This window comes from Chroicocephalus ridibundus, chromosome 1, assembly GCF_963924245.1.
Source record: "Chroicocephalus ridibundus chromosome 1, bChrRid1.1, whole genome shotgun sequence".
NCBI lineage: Eukaryota > Metazoa > Chordata > Aves > Charadriiformes > Laridae > Chroicocephalus > Chroicocephalus ridibundus.
In genome coordinates, this window is record NC_086284.1 from 168,866,178 (window position 1) to 168,893,342 (window position 27,165).

General features: G+C 41.9%; 1 protein-coding gene across 10 annotated transcripts in view; it reads left to right on the forward strand.

The window, feature by feature from the left end:
* Positions 1 to 27,165, forward strand: part of ANKS1B (ankyrin repeat and sterile alpha motif domain containing 1B) — a 448,571-nt gene that overhangs the window by 347,981 nt on the left and 73,425 nt on the right. Inside the window, exon 1 of one of the 10 annotated variants that reach the window (XM_063322732.1) lies at positions 8,241 to 8,474. The exons of 8 other annotated variants lie outside the window; for them this stretch is intronic. The gene's annotated coding sequence lies outside the window, so the exon portion shown is untranslated. Of the gene's footprint in view, positions 1 to 8,240; positions 8,475 to 8,758; positions 8,903 to 27,165 lie in introns of those variants that run through there. One more of the 10 variants, XM_063322731.1, reaches the window with a different exon arrangement.

Below are 27,165 nucleotides of genomic sequence, written 5' to 3' on the forward strand. Positions count from 1 at the left end.
GAGAATTAAAGGTCATTGTACCTTGGCTCTGCAGTTGTTATGTAGCGATCCCTTCTGACCTTAAAAGATAGGAATTTTCTGAATCATTAATGTGGGTTTGTATTTTTACAACGTATGTTTTGTCTTTGATTGCTTCCTAAAATTTGAATAGGCTTTTCTCTTAAAATGATAAAAATAAAGATTGTTTTCATCCAGTGAATATTCTATAACTTTAAAATTTCTTTTAACTCCGATTCCTGGCAAGAAACTGAAATCACAAATTATTTAATGGAGAAAATATTCTGAAAAAAAGTTTAATTTGGACATAGCCAGATGTTTGTTTTGAATTTTCAGTCAAAACAAAACAGTAACATTGTAGTTTATAAGCCTATTGCATTCATTTTCATGTCGGATCAGTCTTCATAGACATCTTTCATAATAGTCCATAGTCTAGTGACTTCTCTGATTTCACCATGATGCTTGTTCAGAAGGAATCTCATACTGTAGTGAAAGACAGACCTCGAGGGACTCTGCCCTTCTGGGAAAACGTAGAAATCTTAATTATAGATCCTGTGAGAAAGTCACTGATTTGGAAAGACAGTCAATGTGGGGTTTTTTTACTTGGAAAAAGAAAAAGTTATTTAAATGGAATATTATTTTTGTTTTACTTACTCAAAACACACCATTCCAGGAAGAAGTGCTTTGACTAGATTTTCCAAATGAAAATTCAGCATTTTTAGTCGAACTTGTTAATTATGAAGAAATTGCATCTATCAATAAATTAGGATATCCACATAGGCTACTTAGTAATGATACTGTGTATCTTTTGATTCTCTTTTGACTTTTTTCTATTGTTCTACTTTATAATCCATCTATCAATCTGTTAATAATATATTGAAAAATTTTACATTGCAGAATCTCAGAAATAGACTATTTGTATCTAATATTTGAATAGTGACAATATGTTATGGCCGCCATTACAATACGGTAATTATTTGCAGCATGGCCTTTGACACCAATACCAATATTTAGTATTTAGATTTTTTTAAACATGCGTATGCATCTTACAGTGACATTAAATAGACATTTGAAGACATGAATTTAGTGTTCATACACATTCTGCATGCATATGTATGCATTTCTTAAGTCAAGGAAAGTTTCCTTTCTCTTCAAAGCTGATCATCTTTATGGTATTTTTGGACTAACTATACTGTCCAGCACATTAATTTTCTCAACTAGCTGCCCCTCTCTAACTCTTTGTGAACCATTTATTCCTTCCTCTGTGATGTAAAATTTTTTAAAATAGTACATTTACGGGGGAAAAAAAAAAGGAACAAAACAATTTTTATTTTTTTATGCTTTCTTTTTCCAGGTGTCTCCTTACTTCAGTTCAATGCTCCATTATTGCTTCCCTTCTCCCAGTAAAAACATGCACACTAACATTCACATACATACATTCACTTCATGGGTCCCTGTTTAGTCATCTGTTTACTCGTAAGCAAGTATTCTGTTCAACAATTCTGAGATGATATTCCACTTTATACATTTCTTAGTCAGGATTAACAATAGGTTTTCACTCTTTTTCATTGCTTTGCTTTCTGATCACACATTAGATTGTATCTGTTCACTCATCTCTTTATTTTCTTTTCTAGCTAGTCAAAGGGAGAATAATCATTGTGGTCACGAGAATAAAATGGATCTATGTACTTCTGAATTTCTTTGCTTCTTTTAAAGATTTCAAGAATCATTAACGTACTTGAAACGAGATTATACTTTATACTCATATGGATATTCCATATAGAAAATTAAAGACTCTTCAAACTAGATTCTATACAGTCTTTTAGAAACTATTTTTGTATCTTTTTTGCATCAGTTTGGGTTGCAATGTCTCCTCACTTCTGGGGTCTTTTTAGTGAAATAAACAAAACTGAAAAGCCTCCAACGTGTACTACCTCAGGAACTCCCTTGTGCCGTCTTCTGCTCTCAGATAAACTGGCTTTACAAATATTCCACGTTTATAACCACCACCACCATCAGTAATTACCCAGCTCATTTCTTGACACCTTATTCAAAGGCAGATTAAGGTGGTTGGTAGCTACCCCACTCCTTTGGCACGCGGGCACTAGCTACTTCTCAGCAAGCAAGAACCAGATGTTGCATGAGCCTGTATGAATGAGACATCTCTATTTGCCCATTCAGGTGATCTTCAGATATTAAATCTCTTCTTTGATGTTTAATTTCTTTATATGCCCGTGAGGTTGTCCTGGAAAAAAAAGAGCATCATCTGTGTTTGCCAGTGAGAATTCCTCCCCAGACCCCAGCACACCGCAGCACTAGCCCCTGCAGAGACTCCAGCGGTTTCAGATGGTAGCCCCAGTTATCTCCGTGGGTATGGGTCCCATGATGACTGCATGCCCGCACAACTTTATTTGGACTTCCTATTTTCAAAGAGTCTGTACAGCCCAAACTTGTCAGCTTCTTTGGACTTCTCTCCAACATGGGACAATTTTAAGAATAAAAATCAAAATTAATTCTGCATTATTCTGAAACATAGGCACTTGAGCTTCTGAGATTAGACTTAAAAGAATTGTATAAAGACAACTCTGGTTTTAGTATAATAGCTATATTTCTTTCTAGTTCTTAAGTTTTCTCCTCTAGGATATCTAAGTTATCAGAAGTGTTTGTCCTATACAGCAAGATCCCATCCTCTGAGTGCTGACCCAGAGCTGAAAATAAAGCCAGCTTGCAGGACTGGCGGTAAATTCCCCATGAGACTTCCCTGCTTAAAACAGCGTTCTGTTAACTTTCTGTGTTCAAAAGATGACAGCTTCCTTTCTCTTCTCCACTTCAAACTTAAGTCCCTGCTTCTTACCCAAGCCAACACAAGTTCTTCCTCTATTTTCAGTTAGTGTATTCCTTTTTTCTTGATTTGTTACAGCGCTGTTGGAAGTGTTACGGTCTCTGTCGAGTTAGATATCATGAGAATTATGTACGTATATTTTACCAGGTGCATAGTCTTCATTGCATGCTTAACTTTCTTTAAGGAGCATGCATAGCACATAACTCAAATAACAGACATCTGTGACTCCTGGTTGCAGCTCTCCCTCTCCCCTGCGTCCCTTCACCTGTACACTCACCCTCAGCCATCTACAGGGTCTTTGGGCATCTCATTTTGACAAGTATAATTTACTAGTAAACCTTTCTAATACATTTTTTGTTTATCTGTTGGATTCACAATACGATTTTGCTTCCTCAGCATACATACTTAAACAATTATTTTACCTCAATATCTGAATGGTATTATGTTTATGTGTACTTATAATAACCTATGGTATGGACTCAGTCTGCTCAGTCCCTATTCAGGAAATTCAGAATCAATGTATTTGGCTCTGGGAAAGGATTGTGAAAGCAGTCCTGTTAAATATTTTGAGTCGTTTTATCTTGCTTTTTATTAAAGATCACTTCCCTACTTGCAAACAAGAATTAATTCTATCTTGCTCTGGCTTTCTAGATCCCTTGATAGAGTATCAACCAGTAAGGGTACGGATATCAGCAAAGCAGTTCAAATTAGCAAACACTAATCTCTAATAAAGAGTCAAGTGATTATAACGCAGCTTTTCAGCTCTGTTGAAAGACACAAAAAAAAAAAAGTAGCACAAACTTTTGGAGAAATTATTTGAACAATCAGGATATAATATTTTTAAATTTTACTAAAAAGAAGCTCCTTCAACTTGTTTTCAGAAATAAACTTTATTGCTTAAGGACAATAATTTTTTACAACTAAAAATTCCCAGTATGAAGCTAACTAAGTGCTTATTAACAATGAATTTTAAGTAGAAAACAAACTTCCTCCCTTTGTTCCAACAGATTTCGTTTTCCCTGAAAATATGTGTAACATAGTTTGTCAGTAGGAAAAATAACTGCTAGGGGCCCTTTTGTCTATTTTGACTTGTTCATCGAAGAACAGTGTGGTGATACTTACTCATGGTTTGAGCCTGGGAAATCTAGGATGTAATTAACTCTATGGATGTGATAACTGGTTTCTTTATTTAAAATGGTCTTTTTTTGCTATAGATTAAGACGTTTCTATTCCAGAAATAATCTAACCTTCTGGCGTCTGGAATCTCATTTGTATAAGCCATTTCTGTTACTTTCTCATGGAGGTGACTCAGCTCTAGAGTCTGTGGTCATGAATGTTTCTGCCTCCCAAGTGGTTTCCACAATAATGAGAAATGCCACAAAGTACCTGATTTTAAGGAACATATGGATACATGTATAGGAAACCTGATCCAGTCCTAGCCATTCTCTAGGAATGGAGACTTCCTCATCTTACTACCCTACTGGTCAGATTATTTTTTTTTTTGGTTCAGACAAATAGTATAATGGTAGTCTTTTCTCATGAGGCTAGTTAACAACTAACCCTGCTCATATGAAATTACCAAACACACCCTAGTTGAATCACTGTTGCTCAGCCCAAGCCACTACCAGGTTAGGAGAATCACATGGTGTCTGCTGTTCCCCAGCTTCTAGAATTTAGGAGCTTCCCTCTCGCATCACATCAGCTAAGAGAACCAGGTCCACAAATCCACTGCAATGGATGAAGCTTGCAGGAATCTATAATGGCAACCAAAAAATTCTAAAGCCATTCACAAGAGCAGACAATTTGACAGTATTGTCCCATTGCTGTAAAAGAGAAAGCAAGCTGCCTAATTCTTTGTAAGAAGAATCGTGGCCATCAGAGCAGCTCCTTATTGTGAACTACAGATCTACAGATAAATTAAGTGTTGGACTAAGCTCTGGTCACTGTGTTCGGCCCATCAGCATACTTTGCTGATCAGTTCAATGAAAAGCACAGGGAATTTTTAGGAAAGGAAAATTCTATTTCTGATCTACGTACTTAAGATTTTGGAGCTTTGAAAAATACTTGCTAAAATTCATTAAATGGATCCTTGTCCCTTCTAGCTAGATCCCCAGTACTAAAATAAGTGGTTAATCCGCCTTCAGGAACAGACATTCCCCACACTTATTGAAACACACAGGGGCCCACACAGCCCTCCAACCAGAGGTGCAGCCTGTCAGCAGTCCCCGCTTCTCACACCCCATTGCTGCCCAACCTGTGACTTCCACAAGAAAGCTAACTGACGAAATGCCCCTTCATGGCCATGAGGGAGGCAAAATTTTTTCTCTTTGTAGTAACAGATCTCCCTGACAGAACAGACTGCGAAGCATCCTAACGTACATCCCTGCTACGACAGAGGTGAATGGTCCAGCGCTTCATTCATTTTTTATCTTTACGTATCCGCTCCTGTCAGGAGACAGGGCAGCCAACCTTCTCTTCCATTCCAAAACAAGAGCAGGGTGAGAGCATCAGGTACAACTGTCTCAGCTGACGACAGCGTGCAGGTGCCGATGTCTCACTCACCGCTGACACAGCCACGACGCCCACTCAGCTACAGGCGGTCAGAGCTTAGAGAAAGAGCTGCTGGCTGGAAAGGCAAGATGAAGGTGAGCGTGACTGAATGGGAGATGTACCTCGTGCTGAAATCATGCAGATCTTCCCTGTCAAAACAGTACAACAGTCTGGGTTCACGTTTGCCTCCTCACCGAGCTTCCAAATTTCAAAAAATGCCCTTTTCTTTCACCGTCTTGCTAGAAAGCTTCATCCTTTCCTAGGTCTTGCTAGTTGTTACACGCTTGCTTCCTTCATGCAGAGCTGCTCCAGTCTGCAATATGTTACAATCAATGGGAGTAATGAAGTTTATGGCAGGTATAGAAACCGGCTGGCACTTCTACCACGCTCCGCCATCATCTCATCGGGCTCACGCCGACACCCTTAACTTGTTCCTCCTCTGGCTTAGCAATTCCATTAAAGTATTGCTCCTAACTCGGAAAGCTGTTAATGGATCACATCCCACCTATCCTAAAGATCTGATTTCAATTTACGAATGCAGATTGCAAAATCCCGGACAAAGTGATTTGGAACTGTGTAGAAAGTCTTCTTAGCTGAAGGGCTAGAAATGTGGAGATCGAAGGTATTGTAAAACTGTAGACAAATCCATAACCATCATTAGACGTTTTAAGGAAACACTGCCAAAATGTCTGCTTTGAAAAGATCTGTTCATATCAGAAGAAAAACGACAGCTTAGATGTAATATTTTATACTGCATTAACATGTTTCGAAAAGATGCGAAAGAAATGTTTTGAAATGGTCATTTTCATATTTACAGTCTAAATCTTTGGAATTCTATTCAGGAAACGCTGCAAAATGTTTATGTTTTCTCAGGATGAAACTAAACTTTTGTATTCTGTTCAGTCCTTCTCCATATGGGCTACATCAGATCTATATAAACACCAGACTGCGTCTATAAGATGTTATTGAAAAGCTGGAGCTGTAGGAAGAAGCAGGGAGTATTCGGTTCAAATCAAAGCAACCATCCAAACCTCATCCTAAGATGTGCTTTTGAATTAACGCTTAGGGTTCCCCGACATTAATTTGGCAGAACTAATTAACTGAAATCAGTTGTGATGTAGAAAACTATCTTTATGTAGCTTGCTACTTCCAGCATTCCTTTCAACTCTTAAATAATCAACGGTGGCTCTTAGTGATTCACAGGAAAACTTACTCCGCTGCCTTTACTCGCACTCGTACCACCCCGTTCAACCACTGGGGCTGAGTTGAGTCCGTGCAGCCGACCCGTTGCACGTCGCTGGGCTCGGTGACACTGTGCACGTCCCCTGCAGTGCTGGCTGGAGAAAAGGGGTGTTACCAACCCCCTTTATAACCAAGCCAACCGTTTATTACTGTGATCGCTTACTTCTTGAAAGGTCTGCTTTCGAAAAGATGCAGCTTAGCACTAGTTTAAGACCTAATTAAAGCTCTGAGGGACGTACACTCAAAAGAGCCTCAAATAGGATTTATTCTGGCGCACAAAGCCATCTATGCTTCAAGTTCTATATAAGCGCGTGCAGTAGGACATGCCAAACAAAAGGGCTAGGGAATTAGGTTTCTACCATTAGTCAATGTGAGGCCTCTGAGAAATTTAGACTGCGGACTTGTATGTGCGCTTGGAAAGTTTGCCTCGCCAGTGTACCGGGTCTGCAACTTCTACTTTTATTCGTCCGTGTTCTTCCTCTTGCAGAGGCTGAAAATCACCGTGCATTTCATCACTGTGAATTGGCTGTGTAAAACCGTGCCCAGAGGGTGACACTCTTAATTTTTCTTTCCCTTTTTTTTATTAAGCCTTTTATTCTGCAGAAGATGGAAAAGCTGGTTCTCCTTGGGGCTTGGTAGCTCCAAAGGCAGAACCAGGGGGCCCGGAGCACCTCACCGGCCGGTGTCGTGGATAGGTCTGCTGGGAGCAGGCCAGAGAGACGCATCCTGCCTTAAAAACCGTACACTCCCCATCACTCTACCTGCTGTAAGAGAGTAAAAAAATTTTTGACTTGGTAAAAAATGTTTCTTCTAGCCTCCGCTGGCTGAGCTTGTCAGATAATGTGCTCAGCCATCAAGTGTATAACTTCCTCGGGGAAGCGGAGTGAGAGATAAGAGCCACCGTGGGGGACCGAAAGTGCAACTCTGTCCTCTGACATTTTGTAAAGTTAAATTACAGGGGCGTTATCTTTTGTATTTTATTTCCCTTATTAGACAGCACGGGTGCTGCTTAATGGGATGCGGTTACTGAAGTAAACAATCCCGTGGGATGCTTATTTGCTCGTATTAACGCAGGAATTCGAGCTCTGCTAAGATTTATTTAGACACTAGTGTTAAAAAAAAAAAAAAAAAAAAAAAAAGAAAGAAAAGTGGTTCTGCCGAGGGAGCCAGGGAAGGTGTTCGCCAGCTGCCAGCGGGGACAGAGTTTCGCTGGCGGCTCCCACGGCCCCCCGAGACGCCCCGGCCACCCCGCACGGCGGCCCCCGCCAGGCCCGGGGGGGAGGGGGGCAAACTGCGCCCTGCGGGAGCGCCCCCCCCCACACCCCTCCCGCCGCGCTGCCTGCGCGGGTGGGCGCGGAGGAGAGGCCGGGCCCGTATCCCCACATCCCCATATCCATAGTAACAGCGGGGGCAGGGGGGAGGCGCCGCGGCAGCTCCCCGCCCGCCGCAGCGCCGGCACCGCACCGAGCAGCGGTGAGCGCGCGCGCGCGCGCGCCCCCGCTCCGCGCTTCCCCTCCCCCCCCTCGCCGGGCAGCGCGGCCGCGCGCGCGCGCTCCCGCGGAAGGGGGAGGTGGAGGGGGGGGGGCGGCGGCGGGGGCGCGCTTGGCGGCGGCTGGACGGGGAGGGCGGCGGGGGCTCCGGTGTGCGCGGCTCCGCGGCGCTCTCCCTGCCTGACTCACCGCGGGGCGCGGGGAAGATGCTCAGCGCGGAGGGGTAGCGGCTGCGGAGCAGACGTCGGGGCTCCCCCCCCCCCCCCCGCACCCCCCCCTCTCGCACCCTCTTCCCCTCCCTCCCCGCCCCCGCCGGGCTCGGCAGCTCAGCCCGCCGCCGCCGCCGCTCCTAGGTGAGACCGGGGGGCAGGGGAGGGCTGGGCGAGCCCTGGGCGCGCACGGGGGGCCGGGCACGGGGCCACCGGGCGCCGCCCCCACCCCGCCGTGCAGCCCGGAGCGGGGGGGCGGGGGACGGGGACAGGGCTCGGGCCCCCCGCCCCGGGGAGGGGAAGCGCCGATAGCGGACCCCGGGGAGGGCGGGCGGGCGGGCGGGAGCCGGCGGCGCCTGCGGTTGCCGCTTTCGCAGGATTATGTCAGCCCTCGCCTCGCCGGTGCTCCCTCCGCCGGCGCTGGGGCGGGCGGCGGCGGCGGCTCCCGCCCGGCGGCGCTGCGGGGCGCCGCGCTTCCCGGGGCGGGCGGGGGTCGGCGGGGAGGCGGCGGAGCGGTGGGCAGCGGGGCGGACGGAGTTTCAGCCGCCTGACGGAGCCGGTGCTCTCGGCCGGTGAGTTTTCACCGGGCCGGCTTGGTCGTGGGGTAGCGGGAGGCGGGGGAGGAAGGAAGGCGCCCCGGGCATCCCCGCCTGCCCGGCCCGGCGTGCTCGCCGCTCTGCGTTTGCGAGCGGTGATGAATTTCGGGGATGGGGGGGAAAGTGGGGATCCGCGGCGTGTGCTGCGGGCGGGGGAGAGGCGGCTGGGCGCGCAGGGGCTGCGGCCGCTGGTTTCGGGGGGGCGGGGGGCAGTGTCAGCGCTCGCCCGGCGAACCCTCCGTTTGCTTCGGTCTCTGAACTTGGCCGCGATGCGTGTGCCCTGGTCTAAAACTTGTCGAGCGAGGTCTGGGCTTCAAGGCACCGCTGTTTGTCCTTTCAGTTATTTAAGGAACGCCGGTTGAGCTGAGTGCTACGGTTGTTTAAAAAAGAAAAAAAAAAAAAAAAAAAAAAAAGGGAGATGAAAAGCAGAAGTGTGTATAGAGATCAGAATGATGGTTTATGCTTCGGTTTCTCCGAAAAAGGCTCATGTTTGAAAAATGCATCTTAACGCACGGTTATTTTACCCTATGGCGGGAAGGCTGTGCTGGTATTGGGCGAGAAAAAAAAAAATGATACCTGAGAATTTCATTTGGAACTCGATTTGCTGCACACGTGCGGTAACGCTTTTTCCGGAGGATTTTTAGCATGTGGACTGATGGATGTTGCCATGTGCCTTGCAAAATTCTTTCTCTTCTGTGAGCAGTGGCAATGTATGCCCACATGCACGAAATCAAGGTGTGCTCCGTACCATTCTTGTCAGCAACGGCACTAATGAGGAAAACTAGTGTCCATCTGTAGCAGGATGACTGATATAACTGGTATCGGAATGGTTTCTTAAAGAACATTTTAACTTACTCCGCTAATGAGGCACAAACTAGTGTTAAAGTAGACCCTGACATAACGGATAGTAACTTCTCATTTGAATGCGCATTAAAAACCAATTTGTGTCATCTTCTGTATGTGCCAAAATACAAAATATAATAACATGCTAAAAAAAAACCTCAGTGGAAGGTTGTCGCATGATAATGGGGACATTTTTTCCTGGATAAATATGAATACAAATTGTAAGCGTTCATGTAAAGTTGATACTTGTTTGCCAAGTACAAAACCTTGATCCTACCGTGTTTAATTGCCATAACGAGTTAAAGCTCCGTTCTGATGGCATCCTAAAAATTGCAGCGATACTCTGAAAAGGATGGAGAGTGATTTTAACTGATGAATTTTGGTCTGGCGACATTTGTTCACTAAGACATCTATTCTTTTTTGATACATCTACATAACTTATACAAGCTGTGGTTGGTGTGGTTGCTCCCAGACCCTCTTAACCTTACACACCTGACAAGTTCCATTTCAAGAATTTGTGCAAATGGTTGACAGATGAGAATTGGAAGAACTCACTGATGTATTCAAAGTAAGCTCTGCTTTCTGTGATATTGGTGAGCTCCTTAATATTCTTTTTTTTTTTCCAGAGAAAGGAGATGCGATAGTCAGGAAGAGATAACTTTATCCAGTAAGAAGGCAAATTAAAATGTACTATACGTATTCATTCTACTTAGAAGGTATTTAAATGCAGTACCCCAAAACTAATTCGGAAAGCTGAGGGCCTGATGCTTTTTCTCTTAGCATTTTTCTTGGAGGGGGGGATGACACCTCTAACCAGAAGTGGGCACGCGGAGTTAAAAAGGGAGGGTAGAGGATGTGAAAATTAGGAACAGAGCTGTCAATGAAGCTGCCATCAAAGAAGGCTGCGCTGAACTGAGAAACTAAAGCAGATCGGCTCTAGGTAAGACTTTTGCTACTGAGGAACTTGAGGAGGAAGCTGTGACCAGGTCAGTTGTGATTTGACTTACGTTCGAAGAACAAGACATTTTAATGTCCAAGAAATCATAACTCCGTGTTGGAAATGCTCATTTTAATTTATTTCCATCAATTAGGAGGATGCAGATTTTGCTTTTGTTTAACGTTGAATAACTGGCATTTTGGTAAGGATCTTGGAATTTATTTGTTAAATGTTAGTGGTAGGCATTATGAATAATAGTCTTCACAAATAGTAAAATTCCACCTTGCTTTGAGCAGACTGAGAAACTGCCAAGCCTTGGACTTCAGCTCTTTTGGCTCTTGGTCCTGAGAGACCTGCTCAGCGTGCAGACTGGAAGTTAAAGCAGAGATGGGAGCGAAGGTTATCATTCTGGGTCCAATCATCTTATTCATTTGCCAGATACCAAGCGTGACTGTATTACATTTACAAGACCTAATGATCCTATTATCGCAATGTTTTGCATATTAAATGTTGAAAATTTATATTAGTCTTTCAAATCAACAATCGTTGTGATGAACTGGCCAGTTTTTACTCGTGAGAGATGTGATTTGGGATTGTTTTCACATTTGGGAACATGTTCGTTTATACTAGTTCACATTTTCAATGTTGTCTTCACAGTTATATGAGCTACAAGCTTATTTTTAAGAAATCACAGTCAAATTCTGGAGAATAACACCTTCAGAAAATTGTACCAGCCTGGCACTCTTCACAATCCAATGTAATTTTTCTCTTTGTGTAGGCAATAACAGAGGGCTGCTTGTACTTGATCTTTTAGTCCATGTGCCAACTATGCCAGCTTGTCTACAAGACAGTAGTCTTGGTTCCAAGTATCAAAGGGTTATGCTTTAGATAAACCTGGCTTTGACAAAGTAATCAAGCTAGTGAAAGCGTTTCCTTGTCATAGTTTGATTGCTGTCTCTATCCATAGTCTTTCTGGGTTTTTTTGCCTTTAAGGAGAAAAGCTTTGATATGTGATAATTTCAGTAGAGTGTTTTAGCGTGTTAAATTGAGTGTTTCAAGCACTGAGATTCAAAGATGCAGGTCTTCACATGCCTTATTCCCAACAGTTTAGCTCTATATGTTATTAGTCTGCTCCCTCGTTTGAATTGCTCTCAGAGATAGTCTTGGTTTACGGATTGCATGTAAAGACAGTGGGGCGTTTTTGGGTGATTTTCAGTGGTCAAATTGCTTTTGACATGGAGTTATATACTGCTCAGTAGTCTAAGAGAAGAGGAGGAGATGCTTGATGCTGGGGGGGTTTTGCTGCCTTTCTGTTTAGGTACTTTGGAGCAATAGAATTTTTCTAAAGGTCTTCCAGTCAACTAGGAAACATTTCTTCCTCTCTCCGAAGATCCTTCATTTTAAAAACCCTCACATTTGGGCTGGATTCACTCTCAGAAGCTTGAGCATAGTGTTAAAGGAAGGATCTTGTTGACACTGTCACGCCCCCCCAAATGAATTTCTCTGAAGTGAATTATCTTGCAACATTGCAAATGGAATTTGTGCCCAACTTCATGTTAGCTGCAGATAGAAATCATTATGTCTAGCATAAGGGAGTGATGATACTAGTGTTGAACAAACCTTAACCAAAGGAAAATCATCAGAGAGATAGCCTTTCCTTCCTTGGTAAAAGAATAGTGATTCTGGGTTGAGAAGTGCTGGCAGGCCTCCTGGAGACAGGCTCCTTGGATCACAGAGTGAAACTGCTGTGGAAATGTTCAAGCACAAAGGAGAAAATCCAGGACCATCTCTGGTCTTCCTCCATTCCGTACTTATTGCCTTCAGCCTCCTACTAGTGGGACATTTCTAAGTCAAATTGACTGAGGAACGTCTTGGAGAGTTTTTCAATGCCTTTCTTAAAGACAGATGATATTTGCATAGTCCTTGCTTGGCCCATTCCTGTGGGGTTGGATGGAGGAGTCACGAGAACATACAGGCTGCTGTGCTATCAGTGTAATGGTGATACCCAGCATTTGTCTATGGCTTGTCAAATCCCAATATATCTCTGCACTGAGAACTGGGATTGGGTTAAAGTCAAATGGCTGAAACACAGCTTCATCAAGGGAAGAGGTGATGAGCAAGGGCAGTGTATCTGAGGATCTTCTAAAGTCTCTGGCCGTTCTGTCACTTGAGAGCACTTGCTCAACATTATAAAGGGGTCTTCAACACTGAGACGTATTCCCTCTGCGGATGGTTAAGATTTGTACTTTTTTTTCCCCTTGTAGGTATTCATACCTTGACTTGTTTCCAGGACTTGTATGGTCCCTCGCTGAACTACCAAAAGGAAGGGCAGTTTTCCTTTGGAAAAAGCAATTGGAAATTCCAGCTGATCCAGAACTAAGTAATTGTAACCATCCTATTTTTTCTAAATGTACCACACATTCTATATGCTTATAAGCAGTGCCCCAAAATAATTGTCTGTTGGGGAAAAAAGTCCTTAGGAAGCTTGAGATGGCAGTTCTTTCTCCCAGGCCTTTGCCTTTGGAGTTTGCTCTTTCTAGAAATGTGAAAAAAAGGAAAGATACAACTCTTCACTTATGTTTTTCCTGCTTTTTGATGCAGGAAATCCAAGGTGATTTGTATGAGGTTTGTTAAATGTAATTGGTTTGTTCGTTCTGTCCCTGATTCCTGCAGTCAGCAAACATCCAAAGAGTTTTTTCACAACAGAAAAAAATAGAATATTTTAAGTTCTGATGCTGTAAAAAGGGTAAATTTAATAGTAGCTGCAGTAATAGCAGATGAAGTCAGCCAGGAGATTTGCCTGTTTGACAGCAGATTTTAGCCCATTTGTTTAATTTCTGAAGTACTTTTTTCCGGAAAGGGCTTCTGTACAGCGCAGAATAACCATTTAGTTTTTCAATACATTTAACCATGGTGAAACATGAAGGTGGTAAACACTTGTTTTGCTTGCCTGTCTCTGGATGATCATGTAAACTTTTCATTTAGTTGACCAGTCCTCCAGACTGCAGAGTGGACTCAGACCTTCAGCGCTTCTGGGTGTTTGCATGTATGCTACCTTAGCTTTTGCAAAGATGTCAGTGAGAATATATGTCTCTTTTACCAAGGGTATACTGAAGATAATTTCTTTCTCCTTCGTGTATGTGTTAGTGAAGAACACTATTACACGTCTCTCTCTATTTCTAAGCATTGCGAATGGCGGTAAAAGCCACTGCTAAATTGGTAACCACAAAAGTGGTTGGATGTAATTATTCCTAACATAGGAAAATGCAAAGTCAATTCCAGTTTTCATGAAGATTTATTAGATACTCCTAAAATGTGTGTATAGGTATGTGTCTATATGTGTATAATAGGAATAACTTTAATTATAAAAGTTTTACTGCTGTAATGCACAGTCATCTGACTGGTTTTAGGCTTCATCTTCTCCTGTTGAAACTGATATTAAGGTTCTCATAATTTTAAATAGATTCATGAAAGGTGCTTGTAGAAATAATTAGCAGCTTCTTAATGTTTTATAATGTCCTGGATAATGTCACTTATTGCATAAATAAACATGCTGGGAAATGTCAGTTTGCAAATAGTTAACACACTTAAAATTTAAGATATCTGAAAACTGTCTAATTATCTCCTTCAGGATCCTGTAATCAAAGAGCTTTTATACCATTGTCATGCTTTGCTAATGCTTTTATTTTTCAGGTATGTTTTCAGAGGTAATTCTAAAATCTAGGAAAAGTGTTACTTTGGTAATAATGCAGTCACCTGGAAAGCTCATTATTAATGAGTACCCAATTGGTTTGTGGAGCACCTGCATTATTATATGATAAAAATACATAGAACTTCAATGCTCTGTACTAATATTTATAAACCACCACAGAGGTAAGTGGATATTCCAATGAATTGTCACGCAGAAAAATACTCGAGCAAAACCTAAGGGGAGTATTGTATGACTCATTTGTCTTTTTACTGAAGCCATTACAAAACTGAATGCAAGTTATTATTTTTCTTTAAAATCAGAATGTGGTGGTGTTCCTACTCTTAGCATGAGCAAGAAACAAGAATTCAAGGATTTTCATAGACCTTTGTGAGTACTTCTCAGTCCTAATCCATGTTATGCCCAGCTCGGGTATCTTGGAAGCAAAGATTGGCTCTACAGGAGGCACATTTTATAAAAAGATTTCCAAAACTCATCTTTATTTAAAAGCTCATGGTAAAAGTATTAAGTTTAACAGGTGTTCACAGGCTTAAAAATCTATTGCACTAATACTTTACTGGGGGTTTCCCCACTGCTTAGTAATTTAATTAATTGACTGTCCGTGTGAGTTTTATACACTTGTGCAAAATGGCAATAAATCTTTAATATTGTCTGAAGACCACAAAGTTGCACTTCCTTAAACATGAAAATATGGGAAGAGCACTAAATGCTATGACTATCATTTTCTGCTTGGATTCTATTGATTCTCATTTTTGTTGTTTGAAAGGGCATCTTTATGACCTGTGTGAGAGATTGACAGGCCCTTCGCCTTAGCACAAGATAGTGATTTTGGGGTCATCATGTGGCACTGTGACTTGAGCGCTTCCAAACCTCTGCCTGCACCCAACCATCTCTGCACACCACCAAAGAGCTCCAGACTTCTCCTTTGAATACTTTGTGTATGTGTTAGTCACCCTCGCAGCACAGTCATAAGAAGTATTTGTTTAGTGCTGTCCCCATCGTGTTCATTTTGTAAGCATCCATGAGGCAGCGCAGGATAATTTTGGGGATTGACCTGGATGAAATATGCCTTTTCCACCTCTGGCACTTGGCTGTGCCCATTCCTGCTCCCTCTCCAAGGCTCGCTGTCACCAGTTTTGTTCTTTACAGAGCTGTCTGGGACTAAGTGGTGGCTCTGCAGTGATGATACGCACAAGGGAGCATAGGGCAGGAGAAGAAAGTATCACGTACCCCGAGGGGTTGCACTCGGAGACTTGGAATAAGGCTCTCATCTGGTGTAAATTGTCATAGCGCTATTGATTCCATTGGCTGCACGGGCTGAAGATCGTGTCCCACGTACTTTGTCAGGAGTAATATTCTTGGATACTAGGAAGGAGGACAAGGAATAGAGCATGCCCAGTTGTAACTACAGTGAGGCAGTATTCAGGCAGCTCCTGACATGTCTTTCTGAAGGTAGTAAGTATCCCCCTATTGCCATCACTATCGTGAGAGCCCTAACGCTGATAGAAGCCCTGTGGGCTCTTGCTAAGATGCCATCTTTTAATGTGATTTTATTTACTTTGTGATTCATTTGCATTGACTGATTAATTGGCTCAAACTTCTGAGAAAATGAAGTGTTGAACAGGAAAGCTCAAGACCAACGTTTTCCATCTCGGTGGCCTAAAAATTAGGCTCTAAACTTTATGATTCAATACGTGGCTTTCAAAGGGAAAGGTGCCTTTAGAGGAAGCATTAGCATGTTTGATATGCTCTGTAAATGCCCAGTTGTGGAAATAGGAAGCTAATGTTAGGCAGTCCTAGTATGGAAAGCTTGGCTATAGAATGTTAAGTTTCCCTTTGAACTATATTTCGTTTAAATATGAAATACAGCTCTACTATATATACAAGCAAGTGACCTTCCTAGGTCGAAAACTTTGTTGAAATCCTTTGGCCTTGATATTTAAGGATAGTACTGCAGGACTATACTTCTGTAATAAGAGTATTGGTAATGTTCATGAAAAAATAAATGTAATTTAAAACATAAGCTAAAGAGCAAGTCATATCCCCAAAACAGCAATTTTTCCCTTTTAAATAGTTGACACTATCGAGATTGTATTTTCTTTGTTATTATGTATACCAAAGACCGCTCTAGGCAACAGAAAGTTGGGAAGCTTCTTTATTTTTGAACAAACAGTTTCGTAATTATTTTTAGAAATAAAGAAAAGCTACCACTTACTTCTGCGGGCTCTTGGGGTGGTGCAGCGCTGTACAGGTGTGGTACCTGAGGACTTGGTAATGTCCTGTAGCAGTCACACCACACCAGTGGAGAACAGTAGCTTGGTCAGACTGGGAAGCGATCTGGTGTCTGAGGTTAGTAATGTGTGCCGGGACTTTTGCAAGAGAAGAATCCCTTTTTATCTGCAGAGCATAGCATTGAATTTGTTTTTTAAAAAAAAAAAAAATGTCTTTCTTGCCTTAGAGAACTTCGAGACTTTGCGTAAGAAAATTTCTTTTGCAACAGCAGTTTAGAACAGAAATACTGTAAAAGAAACAATTTGAATTAGAAGCAGTGAATAAATACAAAACAACGGTTTTCTTTCCATGTTCTTACATTGTAATGCACCCTAGTTTGAGTTATGTAACTTAAGTAATAGGATTGTTATTTGACCTTCATAATCTCATTTTACCACTGGAGATACAAATACTCATGTAAAATGAAATTTCTTCTTTTCTAACGGATCTTCACTCTGTTTTCTGTATGTGATGATGATTTTATGCTTCCATGCAAAACTGTTGATTCATGGAAGTAATCCTGTGTTCATGCATTATACAGAAGCTATATCTGGTATTGTTGCTATTGCTAGGGGCTGATGTGTCACATTTTTATAAATCTTATTTTTAGAATATCTTACTTCAGCCACCACAACCTGTTCTGGTTAAAACCCTGTTATGTTGATCCTAATGCAGTGGTGACATAACTAAGAGGGTGAGGGGGCTAGTTAAAAATTAGTAACATCCCTGAAGTATTACTTTAATTTATTAGGAATGTAGAAAATCCTTACAAGTTACGTGCTCCTAAAGAGGTGGTAATAGCAAGAAAACAATAGATTCAAACATACAAATTAAGTGGATTTGGGGACTTTGGGTTTATCTTACATTTTTCTGCCACTCAGCTCCTTCCTGGTTCTTTAGTCTGAAATTGATACTTTTGTATTATGCATCTCCTACTTCAATTATTCACATCTACCATTTCCAAAACCCAAATCCTAACCTTTTGCCCTGGTGCCTTTGTGCTTCTCCGTGGGCAAAGGAGAGGTGGAGCTGCCTTACTGAAGTGCGTGTGGAGAATGCCCTTGACTGATGGTCTCCATGGAGGATCTCACCATCCAGCTCCCTGCCCTTCCTCCGGTTCCCACTCTCCTGCCTCAGCATAGGGCCCCGCTGAAGATGGTGAGATGATGGTCTGAATCTCCCTGCCCACGGGAGGGAGGGGGTGGTTGAAGCTTAGCTCAGCCACGAGGCATCCCCACGTCCTACAGGTTCAAACTGAGCGTCAGGGGATCGCAAGTATAACTTTGAGTGATTTTTTTCTCGGACATTGCTGCGGTGAGCAGAAGATCGAGTCCAGCAGTATGAAAAACGGCATAACTGAGTTCGGTCTGGAGGTTTTCATGTTGCTGCGTTCACACATAAAGCAGTCTGAGTTTGGCTCAAACTTTAATGGTGTGTGTGAGTCTGTGTAATCAAATTTGAAGATATTTACATAATTACTGAATTATCAGAAGTATTAAGAGAGCTGTCATGTGTTATTATGCTATAAAACCTGATACCTTTTGTAGACTATGACACATGGAGTGTTTTTGTTTATACTTCTGACATATTACAAAAGATTGTGTGACGCATTCAGAAATTACATTGACACTATAGCAATCTCTGTCTCCCTTTTCTACACGGCAGTTCCTCAAAAAGAAAAATGTCAGTCATGGTTTTCTATAAACTGAAAAGGGATAAAAGTTGAGGTAGTTCATCATAAATAAAAAAATTTTGATACAGTTTTTTCTATTTCTTGAAGCTCTGAAAAAGTAGGCTCCCTCCTAACTCTACAGTGCACTTTCAGGCTGTGAAACTTGGAAGTTAGGGACAGTAAACTTGTTAAATTGTGGACAGGAGTAGTTGAAAACAGGCAATTTTGATATTGTCTGTTTGCATTTTGGAAAAGGTAGTGATGGCAGAAGGGAATAGAAACTTCAGGTCTGCACGAGAGAGTCTAGATACTGTAGTAACTGGACTGTAATCAAGGTTTAAATGATTACAGTTTTTAATTTGCATTCCGTTGTCGTCTTCCACAGACTAGAATCCAGGAGGCATATTCTAATTTAGATGTTGGTAGGGCTGCTTTGAAACATCATATTGCCTCTTTATGGTGGGGTAGGGTTGTTCTACTTTTTGGGATACAAGACTTACTGAGCTACATTTGTGAGGATCGTGCAAAGATATTCTTTTCTATTTTACTCCAGGTGTGGGCTGGGGAACTTGTCGTGTAATCCAAGGACCCTGAATGGAGCTCCCCTCCCTCCCTGATGTATCTGGGAGATATTTTTGTACCTATGTATGTTTACCTCGGGTATGTAAGATACTTCTGCATAACGGGGAGTATGCATATTAGAGCAAAGGGCGTGTTAATTTTTTTTCAGAGAGCATCCCTTCTGTGTCCTGACATCAACTTGAAAATGCAGTATTCCTGTTATTTAGCTGAATGCCCAACAAATTTCTGAAACTGGTATGTATTGTATTGCGTACGTGCCCATAGCATTGCAATACTTGGTCAATGAGAATGTTATGATAGATGCTACTTGGTAGAAAACTCGTGGTCATATGGTACAAAGTGTGAGTGGCTGAAGGCAGGTAGTAAACCTGGCCCATTGCTAGTCCCGTGTTGCCCCAAAAGATGTTGCAGTCGTACCTCTCTTTTTCAGCAGTAGGGAGGGAGAGAGCAGGGTCTCCGAGACGTGTGCTTGACTAAAGCAAATGCTCCTTTATGAAATCACTCTGGTTGCTCGTATTCCCAGCTTTCTAGAGAAGATTATAAAAGATTATGCTAGTCTGCTACAAATAGCCCCAGTATCAGTCCACGAGTTTTGATTTTCTTATAGTAGTGATTCAAATAATTCTGCTCACTGTAGTGAATCATCCGTCTGAGGCAAGGATGTTTTCTACCAACCAAACCAAGGCTCTGTCAGTGATAGGGTTGATTGCTCCTCCAAAGTATAACAAATCCCACTGGAAAGCAAGAATACTTTCACCAGGAACGCTGGGTCCATGATGAAAGTGGAAATGGTTTTCTGGATGGAGTAGATAAGAAATTGAGTGATGCTCATTTCAAACACTTTTATCCTAAACTACTGACCTCCTTTTAAGTAGTCCTGAATTTCTGTCAGCTCAGTAAGAGCCCTGGACTTTCATCTGTCTGTTTAGGATAATACTATGTGTGTGATTATTCTACAGTTAAGAAGTTTTTTGAGGGATTTATTCCCTGTGTTTGCTGTGCTGCCTGAACCATACCTATCCTAGGAGTTGATTGCAGTATTTATCAAAGCTATGGAGCCCCCATTTGAGCCATCTGTAGGTAGCGGTTGTGCCATCTGTCACTGAAGACTGCTTTCCAGAGGGAGAGGCAATATGCACAGACTTCGTCATGCAAAGCCTGTAGGGTATGCTCTCTGATGTTTGCTTTATCCTTGTAAGATGTATAGGTTGTAGTGTTTCACTAGCTTCTAAAATTTTTATTGCGAGAGGCTTCTGAATGCCACAGTAGCCGATACTTCATCCTCGCCCGTCTGTATGCATTATGCATTTTACTGAACTCCACACATTCCTCTGGGAGGTGAACTCTGGTACCTGGTTGTTAAAGACTGTATGAATGTGAAAAAATGGGCAAAACCAGGCTGCAAGAGATTTCAAACTAGTATATAGCACTCGGAGATAATGGTAAGAGCCGCATGAAATGAGGTGCCTTTGGTGGAAGCGTATCATTTTCTGAATATTTTTGCTATGAATTATCAAGGATTACAGCAGCAACAGATGTTCGAGGCAGCGTGATATAGGTTGTCTATACTTCTGTGTTATGATTAACTGAGCCAATATCCCTGTATTCTAAGAGATAGGTGACTTTAAAAAGTTTCAAGAGAACATGAATGGCATGTTTCAGGAATACTTTCACTACAGATGTTGCTGCCGCGAGTGGCTTTCAAAATTTTTGCGTGGTGTTTAGCGATCGTTCAGTTTGCGATCAGCAGTAGTGGTTTGTGATTAGCCCCCAAATTTGAAGTGAAATTTGCACCGTCTGCAGATGTATTTCACATTGGATCTGAGGGCAGCGTGATGACCTAGACAATATCGAATGCGAGGACAGTTACCTACAAATGGAGCTGTGGGCCTTCAGGACAGTGATTTTCATGACTTCATATTCTCTCCGTTGCACAAGCTTACTGGCAGTCCTTGTCGCAGTGAAGGGTATGTCTTCATACTGTGTGCTCATGGGGCCATGAATCCTTCTGCTGCCTTTTCCAACTCGGGGTAGAGCGCAGACCGGGCACACGCGGGTAACCAGAGGGTTCAGAGGCTGCTGCCGAATTTGTGTGTTGTCCAGGGCAAGTGGGACTCCTCAGCTACCCTTGTTCATTTTTGACCCTCGCAGTGTTGGCAATCTGTCAGAAACAGACATGAACTATAAAGCAACGAAGTGGTGGATTCTGTAGTACATACTTTTTTCTTTTTTTTTTTTTTTAATGCAACACAAGGAATAATTTGTACAAACGACAGAACCCTAAAAAGAGACATTGCATCAGTAAGAGGCGATACTGTGCATTGCTATGTTAAACGGGAAAGGAACTGATTTAGCATAAGCAAACGGACTTTGAAAAAGCCCAGTGATAGCTATTCTAATACAGATCAGATGTAGCATTAAGAGCCTGTCATGACTTATATGTGTAATGTCTGTGTATTTATATATGCATTAATAAAATATTCCAAGAAACGCATAGCAAGAACATTATATTGTCAGTGAGAGGTAATGCATGTTTAATCTAGACCTAGCTTCTGAAGACACTCACGAAACCTGGAGGATCAAACATTTTATTTAAATATTGAATTTCGGGGCATTTGAGTGGATTATTCTTTGTTCTTTATGGATGTTCTCTCAGCGTGAAACCAAGGGGATATATAAATATATATATTTCCTTTTTTTCCTTTTTTTTTTTTTTTTGCAGTGTAGCAGGGACTTGCTCAGTTGCTAGGTAACAAGGTATTGCTTTATTTGCAGGAGCAGTAGCTGAGTTGATAGTAGAGGCAGTGATTTATTCGAAATGTATTAATATATACTGTAGCAGTAATAATGATTATTGAAATTGCTTATTTTTATGTACTGCGTGCCATGGAAAAAAAAATATAATCAGTTCATTAGAATATTTCCTTCTGCTGTGTGCAGAAAAACTGCTAAATTACTAAGAGTGTCCAGTTATTTAGTGAAGCAGCAGAATCTATAATGTTTATCTAGTGTCTTAAGATGAGTTATTTCAAAAACAAAACAAGAAGTAAAGCGTTAACGAAGAAAAAAAGGGGGATTTATAAGGAGTAGTTATTTGCCTGAATTGTCCATTCATACCTTTTTTTTGGCCTTTCGCAGACGGGCTTGCTTTTCCAGCAGCAATACGTTTACCTCCAGGAATCAAGACCAAACCTGTCAGTCACCAGGGCAGAAGTTGGCTCGTGCCCGATGGCTGGCTGCCATCTCCGTTCTGCCTCCAAGAAGACCAGCAGGTGGCCTGCGGGCCACTCCACTGCCTCCTTTCTCACACAAGTCTGGAAATTCAGAATGGTCAGAGTTGCCTTCAGGGCAAATGGTAATGCCACCTGCTTCCACTCCTGGCGCATGCCTGGCTGGGTGGTGCTGGACGCTGTATCCGTGGCCAAAAATGGCACTGCCGTTCATCTTGTTCAGTTTTGCTGTTACTTGGGAGAGGGAAGCATATACGGTCCTAGTGGTTTCCCCAGCGTCTTGCTGCTCCTCTTGGGTCAGGTTACTCTTAGCCAGGTAACCGTCTGTTACGTGAGATGTATTAACCGGATCTCGCTGCTGCTCATGGATCCAGGAAGACTACGTTTGGGTGCATGGAGTAGGATTTCTGTGGTCACACCGAAGCAGAACAGTTCTTTGAGGACAACGGAAGCCATCTTGACTTAAAGGAAGGTTGTCTTTGGCATTAGCCAAACTAGTGAGTGTGCTATAGCTGAGCATTTTTTTTAGTATGTTTCAAGTCACTCTTGCCTAAATTTTTGAAAACTTTCCCCTTTGCAATTTAATAACACATCACTTGTATAATTCCGCTGTTTTTAGAGCAGACATTGACCTTTTCCCCACATCGATCATTTTTTAGCAGTTGCAGATCTTTTTAATCTGCAAGCTCACCTGTTGGACTCTGGACTCGGTTCTGAGACATTCGCACGTTGCTCCAGAAAGCTGTGGTTCAACTCCACTCAGGAGTTACTCCTCCTACTGATTTTCTCATCCTTTCTCAGCCTTTGAAAAGGCTATTATCTATAGTGCTGATCATTCAGCTTGGTTTTTTTAAAGCAAGGTCCTGCTTTATTTAAGCAAAATTAAAGTGGTGTTCATCAGTCTGTGACGGGAGAGCGAGATTAGTTCTACAAGTGACAGTTGATGGGCAGGCAAAAATCGGATATCAAAGTTGATCTCGATGTCCCTCACCTGTCCTAACTACCGTTTGCAGCTGTGGGTAACATATTATGTTGCTGCTTGAAAACCTATTTGTAGCTTTTATATTCTGTCATGCATGACATTATCCATTAGACCTCTAATGACTTCTAACACAGTCATTCACATAATCAGTTCATAAGTAAATAGCTGCCGGCTTGGGCAGTGTCTTAAAAACTGAAGTATTCCTGATCCTTTGGCTTTCACTTCAGCAAAAGAAATGAGTAGATTAAATAAAAAGATGCAAAACAGCACTCTCGTAGTATCAGGCTTCCTGAAAAGTTGCAGAAAAGAAAGAAGAGCCAAAGCACAGGAGAGTTAAAAAGAATAAGAGTTAGAAAGCTATTTCTATAACTATAAATTTAGAAGATTAAACGAAATAAAAGGAAAACAGAAAGGACAGATAAGAGAAAATGGGTGCGGCAATAAAAAAAGAGCAGCAATTATGCTTCAGCATGAGTCAAAAGGACACATGAGAATGGTGCTCTTCTGTGAATCATCAAAAGGAAGGTATTTGGAGCCATTGCAGCATAAGGCCTTCAGAATATACAATTCTGTTGTCTTGAAGTTAGAGGAAATAATATATTTCTTTTTTTATTATGTTTTCATGTACTATCAAGTGAAAGCTGTGCATTAAGGAAGCTTATGGGTTCAGGGTCGGTCACTACCTGTCTGCTCATCCTCGCCTTCATTTTCAGAAGTTTCACCCCTTACGACAGCCCCGCGGTGCTCGGAGCGCAGCTGCCCTGGGGAGCATCTAGAGAGTCTTTGGATCATTCTCATCACACAGAGGCATACTAACCTGGACTATAGGACTCCCTTAACTCCCCAGATTTAGTGAGCTTTGTATAATTCATTTCACTGCTGTTTAAAATTCCCCAGTCGTAATAATCAGACTCTGAGAGGACATTTGCCTGCTTGCTGTTTTCGTTATTTGAACAGTCAGGTTCATGACTTGGTTCTTTCCTGAATAGAAGATTATCTGTATGGCTATTTTGATACAAATGCCTTCCTCAGTAGATAAATCATCAAAGAACTGGATTGTTTCTAATTTCAAAATACTTTAATATGGTTATATTAGCGTGCTATAAGCTTAGAAATCATCTGATGCTTTCTTGTCCTAAGCAGCAAACCTCTCTTTCCAATCTCAGTCGAAAGAATTCTGCATAGAAATTCTGGATGTGCATGAGACTCAGGTGAGAGAAATCACTGAAGACAGTTGCTTAATTAATCACTGTTCTGGCATGAGTGTGGAATGACATTCACTCTACATGAACATCATGTCATTTATGTAGATGCGAATGCACAGCCTGCGTTAGTTTTGCCGAGTTGTGTTTATTGCTGCTGAAGGATAGAATGGAGTCTAAATTTGGGAGCTTTAACTTTTCTGTTTGTAGCAAAAGGGTATTAAGAGCATCACACTCCTTTTACTTTGAGGTGAACAATGATTGAATAACTGTAGTTATGTTGAAATTACATAAGGAACAAGATTTAAGGTTCTTGCTCTGAGCTATAATTATTTTTAAAAGACATGTATTTTAGAATTTTTGGTCACTGATTTATTCCATTAACGTTTCCTTTTGGGGAATACTTTTTAACTTAAAGAAGTACGTTTTTGCTATTATGCTGTCAGTCTTTTGAACTTCTGAAACGATTGGGCATTTGAGCTGGAATGATTGATTTCAGAGGTATTAAGTTCCCACAACCGTCATGGAAGTGAGTAGAGGGAGCCCTTTTGATATCCTCATCGTGGTGGGGATATTGTGCTGGGGGTAGGAAAAACTGCAGGTAAGGAGGAGTAGAGCCGTGGTGGGAAGCTGTAATTACTATGAGGACTGGGGAAGCTGGAGACATTACGGAGGAGAAGGAGGTACAGAGAAAGGAGGAGTTGTGGTCTGGGGCAAGGGGAGGATAGTGGAGACCTAAGTGCAAATCCATAGCAAACTGCATCGTTACGCTCCTGGTGGCACACGTCAGTCACCAGATGCCTCTTTAAAATAAGTCGCTGTGTGATGAGTGGCAGATTGGCTTAAGTAAAAGCACTCGTTTGGTTGCTTGTAGCTTCTCGTACCGCTCTCCTCGCTCTGCCAAGTGCCCTCCGGTAGCGCAATGTGACTAAAAAGGGCCACGAGCGCCTGGCGCTCCCGTCTTCTGCCCAGGGGAAAAGCGTATGCCACAGAGTAGCTGGATTTAGCAGAACGTTACGGTTTGTGGGAAAGGGTTCCTCGCTGTACGTGTTGCTATGTAGCGGGTGGGGAAAGCAAAGGCAGATGAATACGCCTTCCACCCAGAATGGAAGGTGGCAGAGCGGCATGATAGATGGCTACATTAAAAATTCACTTTTGTTTTCTTGTCTCCTTTTAATCAGATATTTTACTGTTTTACAAGGATTATTGTTTGCTAATCCTTGATTGGGCAGAAGGTACATAGTTTTGTAAAATCTTTTCCTTTATGATCAGTAAGTGCAGTGTCACTTGTGTAATCTTAATCATTTTTCGCTTAAACTAGCAGTCTGTGAGAGTTTAGTGATTTTTTTCATAAATATCATTGGCTTATGAGAACAAAGAGCAGTATAAGAAAACGATGTGGAACATCTGATTTTAGGCTTGCAGAGAGTGAAGGCTGTGAACCACTTCTTATAGCGCCTGGCCAGACTGCACACGGGGTGGATGGTTTTTATGGCTCTTATTTGACCCATTCTGGTTGTGTGGATACTGCAAGTAAGGCCAGGGTGATTTTGTGAATATAGCATGGCATTAGGATTTAGATGTGGTTTTCATTCCTATTAGTATGCCAAGTTTTATCTGCAGCCTTAAGTTTATCAGTTAATCCACATGAGCTTCAGGTTTTCATTTGTTAAGAAGAAAATAGGAAAGACAAATCAAGCTGATTTTTTTTTTGCTTCTGAGCACCAATAGAAGCATACACTTATGTTGTTCAGTGACTCAAGGGCCACACTCTGTCAGCAGTACAGAATGAAGTGACCACATTGCAACAGGGAAAGTTGACTCTATATAAAATTAAAAGTCAGTGCATTAAAAAAATAGGTTTATAATCTGATGTTTATACTATGGTAAGACTCACTAGAGTACAATAAAGCTTGATCATATGCAATGTAGTATAGCGGATTAAAATTCGTAATTGCTAATAATAAGTAATCCTCCTGTCTCCAGGGTATATAGAAGGTTGAAAGGCAGCCAAACCACTGCATTTTCATTGTGGCAGTCTCCTTGGCAGTTCTCCGTGGAAGCATGCTGATGGGCGGGAGGGAGGTTAGGAAGAGCCTGTGGGTACGTATGGCGTTGCTGTCAGGTTCATAAATTACACAGGTCCACTGAGAAGTGGGTGCAGAGTAGCACATGTTGTATATCCTCCTGTGACACTCCAGCGTGGCATTCTTCTAGCTCGGGGGATTCAGTTATTCACTGCTCTCTCCCTCTCTTAATTTCATTTGTGAGCTCGTTTCACAGGAGTCTGTTCTACTCTTAATGCTTCTATGTAATTTTCCTGAATACTGGAAGTATATAAAAGCAGTAAGAGGAGAACAGACCCCTGAGCTTGGACTGTGTTTTCACTGCACTAAATTCCTGGTTTACCCATTCATAAGCTCTCACTCTACAAAACCTGTGCTGCTGCTCTAAGATAAAATGTGTAGGTTTGGATTTCATTTTTCTAAGAAGCTGGATAATAGGCATAGAAGTGATGCATACAGCAGCATATCAGAATGGTTCTGTGTTATATTGCTGTATTTGAACATAAAGCTAACAGAGCAAGTCTCTTACTCTTCTTCACATTTCTTTAATCATTTTTTAGCATGCTGTGAAATAAAACATACTGTGTCATGTAATTTTCTTCTTAAATCACATTGCTCAACCCTATTCTTATTTATCTAGTGAAGTGGGAGGCCATGTCTGAGCACATGTACTTGGGAACTGGAGAGAGCAGGGAGCAGGCTCGTTTGATGTTCAGTTTACAGCCCTCTTTCATTTTATGGTGCT